The sequence below is a fragment of the Marmota monax genome, unplaced genomic scaffold (genome assembly GCF_021218885.2).
Source record: "Marmota monax isolate L192 unplaced genomic scaffold, Marmota_monax_Labrador192_F-V1.1 WCK01_AAM20220418_F8-fsc00025, whole genome shotgun sequence".
NCBI classification, from domain to species: Eukaryota; Metazoa; Chordata; class Mammalia; order Rodentia; family Sciuridae; genus Marmota; species Marmota monax.
Genome location: NW_026691950.1, coordinates 2,195,701 through 2,205,975, shown reverse-complemented (window position 1 = coordinate 2,205,975; position 10,275 = coordinate 2,195,701). Strand labels below are relative to the sequence as shown.

The 10,275-nt window shown below is 44.6% G+C and overlaps 1 long non-coding RNA gene across 1 annotated transcript; it reads right to left on the bottom strand.

Annotated features, from left to right (window-relative positions):
* Positions 1-3,912: 3,912 nt before the first annotated feature.
* On the bottom strand, positions 3,913-9,747 carry LOC124090675 (uncharacterized). The gene is made up of 4 exons (XR_006851202.2): positions 9,252-9,747; positions 8,859-8,927; positions 6,118-6,217; positions 3,913-6,019 (listed from the first exon to the last, which is right to left on the bottom strand). It is a non-coding gene; the product is annotated as an uncharacterized LOC124090675 (long non-coding RNA).
* Between the last annotated feature and the right edge of the window lie 528 nt (positions 9,748-10,275).

Below are 10,275 nucleotides of genomic sequence, written 5' to 3'. Positions count from 1 at the left end.
GACTCATTCACACTGCAGACACCTAATGGTGGCAGCAGGTTCCTTTTTTGATGTGGCTGCCCTTTAGAGCTTATCTTGTCAAACTGCTGGAGAGAAACAGAGTTCCTTCCATTTGGCTAAATTCCCACTCATCTTGGCTACAGTGACATGGAAGGGAGAGAGAGCACGGAGGACAGCAGGGCGGGCGAGGTGGCTCACCGAGGCCAGCAGGCAAGGCGGGCTTCACCAGCCCAAGCGACCTGTGGATCTGCCACCTGCGTCAGCAGAGGGGAAAGGCGTGAGGCCTTGGATGGCCCCCTTCCAGCTGTGCTCACGGCCCACCAGGCACAGGGTGCTCCCAGGAAAACATAAACCCTGGGGCCCTAGGGAAGAAGAGCCTCCTTAGAGGAGATGAGAGGGCCGTCCACTGAGTGTTCTTTCCTGGCCTCTCCTCTAAACCCAGGCCCTGGTCCTCCTCGCAGCAGGCACACAGTTCCTTCCCTCTCCTGGCATCACGTTCCCTTGGGAGCTGGCAGCATCCTGAGCGCAGTGTGGCTCCTCCTGGCACCTCCTCCGGGCACCCCGTACTGTGCTCACCCCATCCTGCGCACTCAGAACCCTTTTGGTGGGTGAGACCCAGAAGGCCTTTGAAATCAAACCCATTTTCTCCTGGGAAACACAAGCTCACAGCTTAAGAGAGTCAAGGCCACCTGGGGGCAGAAGGTGGAGCGGACCCCAAGGAGGCCATGTCTAGAGAGACTCGGAAGAGGCAAAGTAGATGTCGAAATGCAAAGGGTGGTTCTGTGACGTGACAGAAGGCACTACTCCACATCCTCAGTGCCAGATTTTATTTGAGTTAAGAACATTTGTGTTTCATTTGATTGAGCAAACGATACATCCCCACTGGGCTACGCTAAAACTCGAGGAGAATTCTGGGAGACAGGCTCTGAAGGGTGAGCAACCAGATTCTTGTTGTGTCACAGATAAGAGAGAGAGAAAGAGAGAGAGAGAGTATGTGTGTGTAAACCCTACTCCTGGCACCACCGAAGCCCTGGTGCAATGTCCCAATAAGTCTTCTCAACAAATTAAGGCACAGAAGACAAAATCAGATTCCAAGATGTCACCTCTATTACTGATAAAGCCAGGTGAGGGCTAAATAAGGCTGTTCCCTGAACCCCAGAATCAGGTGGATTTCTAAAAGCTCAACAGGGGGTGGGCAAGAGGCCAATACCCAGATGCTCCCAGAAGGCTCCCAACATCCAAGAGGGAGGAAGAACATGCTGGCTTTGGCCAGAGAATAAAGAGAAGAGCAGGGCTCAAATAAATAAATAAATAACATGGTTGCTCTCTACCTCCATCAGGTGGGTAAGTCACTCGACCTCCAGGCGTGGAATGAGGTAAGGCAGAGAGACTCCCAGAATGACATTAATCAAGCTCTCATCACAAGAAGGAAGTGTCAAGCATGGGAAGAAGTGTCCTCTGCCATACCATGTGTGACTCTGAATCCCATCATGCAAAGTGAAATATGCAAATCCCAAAAAAAACCAAAGGCTAAATGTTCTCTCTGATATGTGGGTGCTAATACACAATCAGGTGGGTGGAGAGAATAGAAGTCCATTGGATTAGACAGAGGGGAATGAAGGGAAGGGAGGGTGGGTGGAAATAGGAAAGACAGTAGAATGAATCGGCCATAACTTTGCCATATTCATATATGAGTACATGACCAGAGTAAACTCCACATCATGTACAACCACAGGAACGGGAAGTTATACTGCATGTATATATAATATGTCAAAACACATTCAACTGTCATGTATAACTAACAAGAACAAGTACAAAATTTAAAAAAAAAAAAAGATCTATGTTTCTGTTTTCTGAAAACTTGATGTGGTAGATTGAAGCAAGAGTGGCTTCAATTCCTCACCCCCTCCCTTTGCCCACACACTCTGCAATGACTCCACACTTCCTCCCACAAAGGGTCGGATACTGTGTCTCCACTCTGTCTAGACTGGCCTTATGACTTTCCTTGGCCAATAGAATGTGACAGAAAGGACGGTTTAACAATTCTGGGGTTGGGCCTAAGACAGCTAATACACTTTCTCTCTCTTTCTTGGAAACCTGTGATGTAGCCATGTGAACAAGCTGAGGCTAACCTGCTGGACTTGAGAGATCATATCAAAGACAAGTAGTTTCAGCTAGCCCAGCCCAGGCCCAAGACATGCGAAAGAACCCATCTAACTTCAGCAAAACCAACCTACAGCTAACCTGATCACACATGCAGCCAAGACTGGAAGAACTATTCATAGGTTGTGAACAATAATAAATACTTATTGTTTTCAACTACAGTTTCAGAGTCATTTGTTACACAGCAACAGCTAACTGATACACATGGCCATGTTGGGCAACCCTTAGCTGGGGCTGGGCAGTCTCTTGAGCCAAGACATTCTTCCTACCACTGTCTATTGTTTCTCTGTCACAGCAACTGAATAACAGTTTCCATTAATTGTCATTCTTGGGTTTTGTTTTTCTCATCATTGGGTTAACAATAACCTTAAATGGTTCTACGAGCCGAGCCGTGACTGTCAAGACGTACATGTCAAAAGAGATTGGGAGAGCTATGTGATCTAAGAAAAATGGGAAAGAGGAAGGGTTGGAAAAGTCTTCTAAAAGTAATCTCCTGTAACAACTTGAGCTCCATTCGCACTTCAGTTTAAGCATTTGTTTTAATCCCTGTTGGTCTTGTTTGTTTGTTTTTTGTTGTTGTTGTTTGTTTGTTTGTTTTTTAATCCTATAAAGTGGAGTTAAATTTGCGTGCCTCAGAGAATTTTTTAAGAATTAAAGCTGGGTACCATGGCATATACCTGTAATCCCTTGGGAGCCTGAGGCAGGATTGCAAATTCAAAGCCAGGCTCAGCAACTTAGCAAGGTACTTAACAACTCAGCAAGACCCTGTCTCTAAATAAAATACAGAAAGGGGCTGGAGATGTGGCTCAGTGGGTAAGCACTCCTGGGTTCAATCCCTGGTCCAAAAAAAAAAGAATTGGGTTAAGTTTAGCAGGACAGCATAGTGGTTTAGTGCATAAACTCTGACACAAGATTGCCTGGATTTAAATCCCAGATTTGTCACTTACTAATTAATTCTATATGTCATGCAAACCACAGCCCCTGCTAGATGTCCAGTACAGCCACTTTAGTCTTTTTTGGTCTTAAGATTTCTTCCTGATCCTTACATTGTTCCAGGCAGTTATTATCAAAGTTAAGTTTAAAGGAGATTATTATTTTACAAATGTTCTAAGAACTCATAGGAACAGAACAATCCTTTCTGGTCAAAGTACAAACACTCTCTAAAGGGACCTCTTTGAACTACAGGACAAAACCCAGAGCATATTTACAGCATTCATTCACCCCATGAAATATTTAACCACAAAATAAGTATCACATGGGAAAACATGGAAATTTGTTCAAAAAATAGTGCTAAGTAAAAAGAATATGTATACAAAATAGTACTTGAACATTAATTTGCAATGCTACCAAAATATGACCACACATTAAAAATGATTGGAAGAGAATATGGCATAAATAGCTGCCATCTCAAGTTCATAAAATTTTAACAAGAATACCATAATTTTAAAATTTGGAAAACACAGATCATATTATACTATCGTAAAAAGTATAAGCATTTGGGCTGGGGTGGTGGCTCGGTGGCAGAGCGCTTGCCTCTCACATGTGAGGCACTGGGTTCCAATCTCAACACCACATAAAAATAAACAAAATAAAGACATATTTTTTAAAAAGTATAAGCATTTGCAGGAGATTGCTTAAAGTGTCTCACAATATATTATTTTATTGGCACTTATCAATACGTTTAATTTAGAGCATTCATTGGGAGGCACAAGAACAAGCAGTTAATGACACTCATTTTGCTCCCTTAAAGCCTGGAATTGGAATGCTCACACTCAGGGCTTTTGCTCACCACCATTCCTACACTGGTTCCTCCTTGTGGTTAAAAAAAAGAACAGAAAGAAAACTCCAACACCTCTAGCTCCAGATCACAGTGTCAGGGGAAATGAAAGAGGCCATCCTCCGCAATGGCGGCCGGTCCAGGTGCTCAGCCACCCAGGTGGGGTGCGGGACAGCGGGATCCCAACTGCCCCTGGCCTGAAACCCTGCAACAGGAATGTTTCAATCACTCTCAGCTTTCAACGTGTCCCCGAGGTTGTGTGTGGAAGGGACTGTCGTGCCCCCTGGCCCCTGCCCCCATGGTACCACTGAGCTGGCCTCCGGCTGCTCCATCATTCTTCCCTACGGAGAGCATGGTGGATTAACTGGGACCTGGGTATTTTCCTGGTTTATGTTAACGGCGAAGGGGCTATTGAACGAAGACGTCTTAATTGGCGAGCCAAGTGGGACTCGATTCTCCTCCTGTCAGTTCAATACAAACTCCTGTTTCCAGGTCTGTAAAATGGGTTGATTCTTTTTGCCCTTTCTCCTAGTTCATGGGGGTGGGGGGGTCGGCATGATAGCAGCTAATGGGCCAGGCCCCATGCCAAGCTCTTAATATCCACCTACCTCACTTAGTTCCCACAGAAGCCCCAACCAAAGTATTTGCGTTGTCCCCATTGTGTGACTCCTGGTCCTTGGTCACCCGACTAACAAACAGATGCGAATCAATCGAAACTCAGGTCTTGCTGATAAGGCTAAAAGCTGGCTTTTGCTTTCACACCACATGCTCTTCATGTAGATTTATAAAACCTCTTAGGAACACGAGTTAAATATATAAAAAAAAATCTCAGAGACACACATTAGAAGAGTGATGAGCCGAAGGGACCATTGCGTCCTGGTATTTATTCTTTGTAAGCAATACTGGGTTCCAAAAGAATCCATTTCTGAAAAGCACCCTTCTCTACTTGCTGTACAGCATCTGATAACAACAAGGAGATTTAAAAAATTGCTCTGAACCCCTGAACTTGCAGTCATGTGGTCCCAGCTCAGCACCGGAAGGGACCTTCACAGCCACAGTCACAGAGACCTTTGTTATTGAAACTGGTTCTGGGTAACGGCAAGGCCACACCGAGAGCCAGTCCCAGCCTGACGTTGCCAGGCCTCCTTTATTTCTCTGCTCCTTTCCTTCTCTCCCTCACTCGCCACCTGCACCAACCACATCCTTGGACATCAAGAGGCTCTCCCGCCTGCTGGGTGTCTCTCTCCCAGAGCTCCCCAGCCCTACAGGGGGAGGTCTGCAGGTGTGAGAGCCTCCCCCAGACCCAAGCTACTCTCACCCACCACACTCTAGTCTCATATGCCCCCTACCCAATCCATTTGAAGGCAACTGCAGCCAAGATGTTTGCGGAGCCAGTGGAGAACGACATCTCCAATCTGCACACAGATTCATGCAGTAGCAGAGAAATGAACCAGAACTAAGGCGAACACAGAAATACCACTAAGGAAGGCCTTGGCTTTAACACTGAAGTGAGACCCAAACCGAAAAGTCCCTGGTGGAACACCCACCACCCAAGCTTCTGCCTTTCTCCTTCTGCTGGAACTGCTACTGAGGAGCTCACTATGACCTTGAAGAATACAGTGGACACATCCGGGGTTTTTTTCTACTTAAATCATCAGTAGCATTTGACAAAATTAAAGACAGCATCAGTCCCTAGATAATGAGGTCACCTAGTTATGGGGTTCATCCATGCCCCAGTGGAAAATGGATGGGGCAGTATTCTTTGCATTTGGTATATATATAGTTGTGCTTAAGTTAACTATATACAGTAGTCCCCCCTTATCTGCAAGAGATATATCCCAAGACCTCCAGTAAATACCTGAAACCACCGATAGTACTGAACTTAATACAGACATGCATTGCTTAATGACGGGATATGTTCCAAGAAACTCGTCTTTAGGAGGTTTCATCATTGTGTGGACAACATAGTACTCACCCAGGCTACACCCAGTTGTAGCCTGCCACATGCTGTCCATCCTTGACTGAAGATCATGGTGGGGCACATGACTGGACTGCCTTTTCTTATGCATACATTTGGCACTATGAGAGATTATCAACAATAATAAAATAGAATAACTATAACAATATGCTGTAGTAAAAATTATGTGAAAGTGTTTGCTCCCCCTCTCTCAAAATACCTTATTGCAATTCACCCTATTTGCAGACCTCTGTTGACCTCAAGTCACTGAAACCACAGAAGTGAAACCACAGATGATGGGATCTACTGCACAGGTCCATCTATAAAAGAAGTTCATTCTCAATCAAGCTTTTTATTATTTTAATTAATTATTATAGCAAATCCCTCCACAGATGAGTTAAGCCTAACAAGATGTAATATTGTCACCTACTAACCACACCCCTCCACTATGACTCAGAAACTGCATAATCTAGCGATTAATGTCACAGACTTACTGGAACCTTCTGAAACCTCACTACCTGACATGGAGGCTTATCGGCTTAAAGACTAAGAAAAATATATATATAAAAAAAGGAGGGTTCTCATGAGCAGTTGCAGAAAGGTGCTTCTCTAAGGAGTAAGGGAAACCACAGTTCCGCCCATGCTCTTCTCACCAAGCCTGTGTCCTCTTTGCTTCACTTGTAGAGCTGTGTCTCCAGAAGGGGTGACTTCTAGTTTACACAAAGGTGCCAAAAGGCTAACCAGCAACTCTGAAACCTTTTCTCAAGAGGTGATCCTGAAATAGAGCCCTCTGTCTTCTGTGGAATTTGACTGTAGGATCAGTTACCTTTAGAACCCAGCACCCGGCACAGAGCCGTACTCTATAAATACATGTTGAATTAATTAACAAATATAAAACAATCTGAGAATAAGATACAGGTGCCCAATGTTGTGGAATAGAGCAGTGTTTCTCAGTGTGTGGTCCGGCAGTCCCTGGGGCTCCCCAAGACTCTGAGGAAAACATGAGATCAAAAATCATATTCCTAATAATACAAAGATCTTTCCTGTCTATTTCACTTGTGTTCTTCACAAGTATACAGGGCTCAAAATTTGTTGAAATAGTTGAATATTCCACATTTGCAACTAGCTTTTAAAAAAACCATTAATATCAGCTTTTGGAATATCAAAGAGAAATACCCACAGATATCTGAGAATTATATCTCTCTTTGTTCTAACCGGATATATGTTTGAAGATGGATTTTCTTTATATATCGAATCTAAAACAGCAAATTGCAAATGGTATCATATTAACTACTGAGGTAGATATGAAATCCAACCACCATCTATTAAGTTAGAAATTAAAGCTAGTGCAAAAATATAAAACCCTTCTTACTTTTTTTTTTCAGGAAAATAGTTGCTTGTATTCAAGAATGTGCTACTTATGTTAACATTTAATGGGTTTGTGATTGCTGTAAATGAAATAATAAATAGTTTATAATATATCCCATGAAATTTTAATAAAATTCACAACTCACATCAACAAAAACTCTTTGCTTTGCAATGATTTTTAAGAGTATAAAACGGTCCTCAAAACAAAAAGTTTGAGAACAGCAGATACAAAACAAATTAGATTAAATTCAACTCACTGAGGACTTCATGAAAATAGATTCTGGACCCTGGCCCTCTAGAGCTGCAATAGAAGACTGAGAATTTGTATTTTATAATACAAATCCCCCCAGAATTCTGACTGTCATTGGTAGAAATAATAAATATGATAAAACTTTGGGAAATGCAGTATCAAAATGCACTGCCATTGTCAGAAAAGTCTTTGGTCATTAAACAAATATTTAGCAACACTGCAGTCATCCCTTGAAAGACCATTCCAGCCTCCAAGTATATCAGAATCTGCAGATGCTCAAATCTCTTATATAAAATGGCAAGGCATTTGCATATAACCTATGCACATCTCCCGTATACTTTAAATCAACTGAAGATAAGATTATTTATAATGCCCAATACAATGTAAATGCTATATACATAGCTGTTAAACTATTGTTTCAGGAATAATGACCAAAAAAAAAAAAAAAGAATCTATCCATGCTCAATATAGAAGCCATTCTTTCTGAGTATTTCTGAATATCCAGAATCCATGTACATATAATCCAGGAAATGTAGGGCTCTCTATGACATGGTCCAGATGCTACTGGAAACATTGGGCAGACACCAAGAAACGAGATGCAGCTCCCGTCCTGAAATTCTCAAATCATTGGGAGAGATGGACAGGACAGAGAAGAGGACACACAGTAATGGGCCTGGGGTACAGGAAAGAGTGCTGTTGGACACAGGGGCAGAGAAGCCCACACCGAAGAGCTGGCCTCCGACCACAGGGAGGCTTCGAAAAACAAAGGAGAAAAGGTGATGAGGACCCAGGTGCGATGGCCGGGATGCCTGTGTGATGGGCAGCACTTTGACTGGCCTGGCTGGCGGGAAGGCCCGCTGGAGAGCAGAGCAAGGTTGGGTCAGGCAGGCTGGAGAGGAGTCCCCTGGAGCTTGGGGGAGACAAGATGAAAAGTCCTGCTTAGGGTATAACTCTGGAGACTCACCAAAGGTAGCAGGCCCTCAGGCTGAAGGATGGGAAGCCTGCTCCTTGGTAATTAGAATAAAATGATTTTGGAAGCCAGGGGCCAGGCAGGACAATAGCAAAAATGCTCAGGCCCCCTGGTGTAAAATAAATTAGATAACCTGCTAAAAATCAGACAGTGGGATAAAATAAATTTAATCAACTCTCCCTGAACTTCCTATGCCCTTTTCTTAGGGGATTTCATGCATCCTTTTATAGGAGCAGCTCTTGAAATTCTGGGGTCATGGACGCTTTTGAGAATCTGATGAAAACTTTAGATATTCTCATCAAGGGATAGAAATGAATTAAAGCAAAAAATTGTGTGGCTAGGCAGGATTTTGTTCACTTTTGTATTGCCTTACCTTATATTCTCTCTCTCTCTCTCTCTCTCTCTCTTTTCTTGTCCTTCTTCTTTCTGAAAGAGGTGTCATCTAATAAAAGAAGGGGGGGGCGATAAAAAGGTGATTTTAGCAGAATTAAGCACTGGTGTCCTGTAAGAGGCAGAACATTAGCTGCAGAAACTTTGGAGGTAGAAATTTCCCTCTGAATTCCAAGAAGCCTCTTTCCAGGAAACCAAAAGGAACCAATGCAGAGGAGGAAAGAGGGACCGAGTCCAAATTTGGTGGAAAATGAGGGGGAGAGATAAACCAGATTATGTAGATTTTGATGGATGACTCAATGGAGAAAATAAAGATCTATGCTCAATGAGTAGGAGTGATTGCCTAGCAGGAAGGCTTTCTGGAAATGGACTGTACCTTCATACCCATCAGGTAGCCATATCAAGGGCAGCTTTGACTTCACTTATCTCAGTTCTTCATGAGCCCTCATCTTCCACAGCACTTGGGCCAGTCTTCCCCCAAGCCAGGACTGCTGGTCACAGTTGTGTAGGCTGCTCACTGAACGAGGTTCTAGGTGGAAGACACAGTAGACACTGAAACAGCCTGTCCTGAGCTTGCCAAGCTCTGAGGGCTGACACAGGGTGGAGTGCACACAGAACAAGTGCCATTTTCTAATTTTCACAAAGGTACTCTTCAGGCTATCAGCACTCTACCACCTGCCGAATGCCCTGTTCTTTCTCCTCTCCTGCCTCCTCCTCTTCTCTTCACCACAGGGGCCATGGCAGAGAGTTGTGCTTGTGAGTGTCCACAGTTACCGTGTAGGCCGGACTCCCCTCCCCCTCCTGTCCTTTCACGGCTCTGCCCTCTGTCTCCCTCCTCCCTGTCCACAGCCTCTGACACAGTGACTGCACTTCCTCAGAGAAACTAGACTGAGGCTGAAGGAGAACAATTACTACAAATGTGTTTCTACCAATCGCAGAAAGAAGAAAACAGACCTAGAGAGAACACAGCCCAAACCTCAAGCTCAAAGGACAGCCCTTGAGGTACCTGAGGATCAACCAGTCAAAACCACAGGAGGGCTCTGCCCTCCCCACAGCTGGCACGGAGCAGGCTTGGCGGGCTTCCAGAGGGCACACCTGCTGCCGCCAGGTTCCCGCCAAGTCCTTCCTCCAGGAGGGGCCCCCAGCTCATTGTAGCTTCCTTCACCCTCAGCCTTTGGAGGAGCCAACTTTGAGAGTGTGGGAAACGTAAGCATCACTCCCCGCAAGCATCACTCCCCCAAGGCCAGCGAGGCTGACCTTCCTGCAGTAGATACCCTCCCCACAGGGAATGGGCTCCTGTCACCATGGCCCCTCTCTGCACCTCATGGTGGGTCTGCTCCTTCTACTCTGCTGCCTGAGAGGACAGGCTGAGGTGCAGAGCTCCATCTGGAACTCCAGGA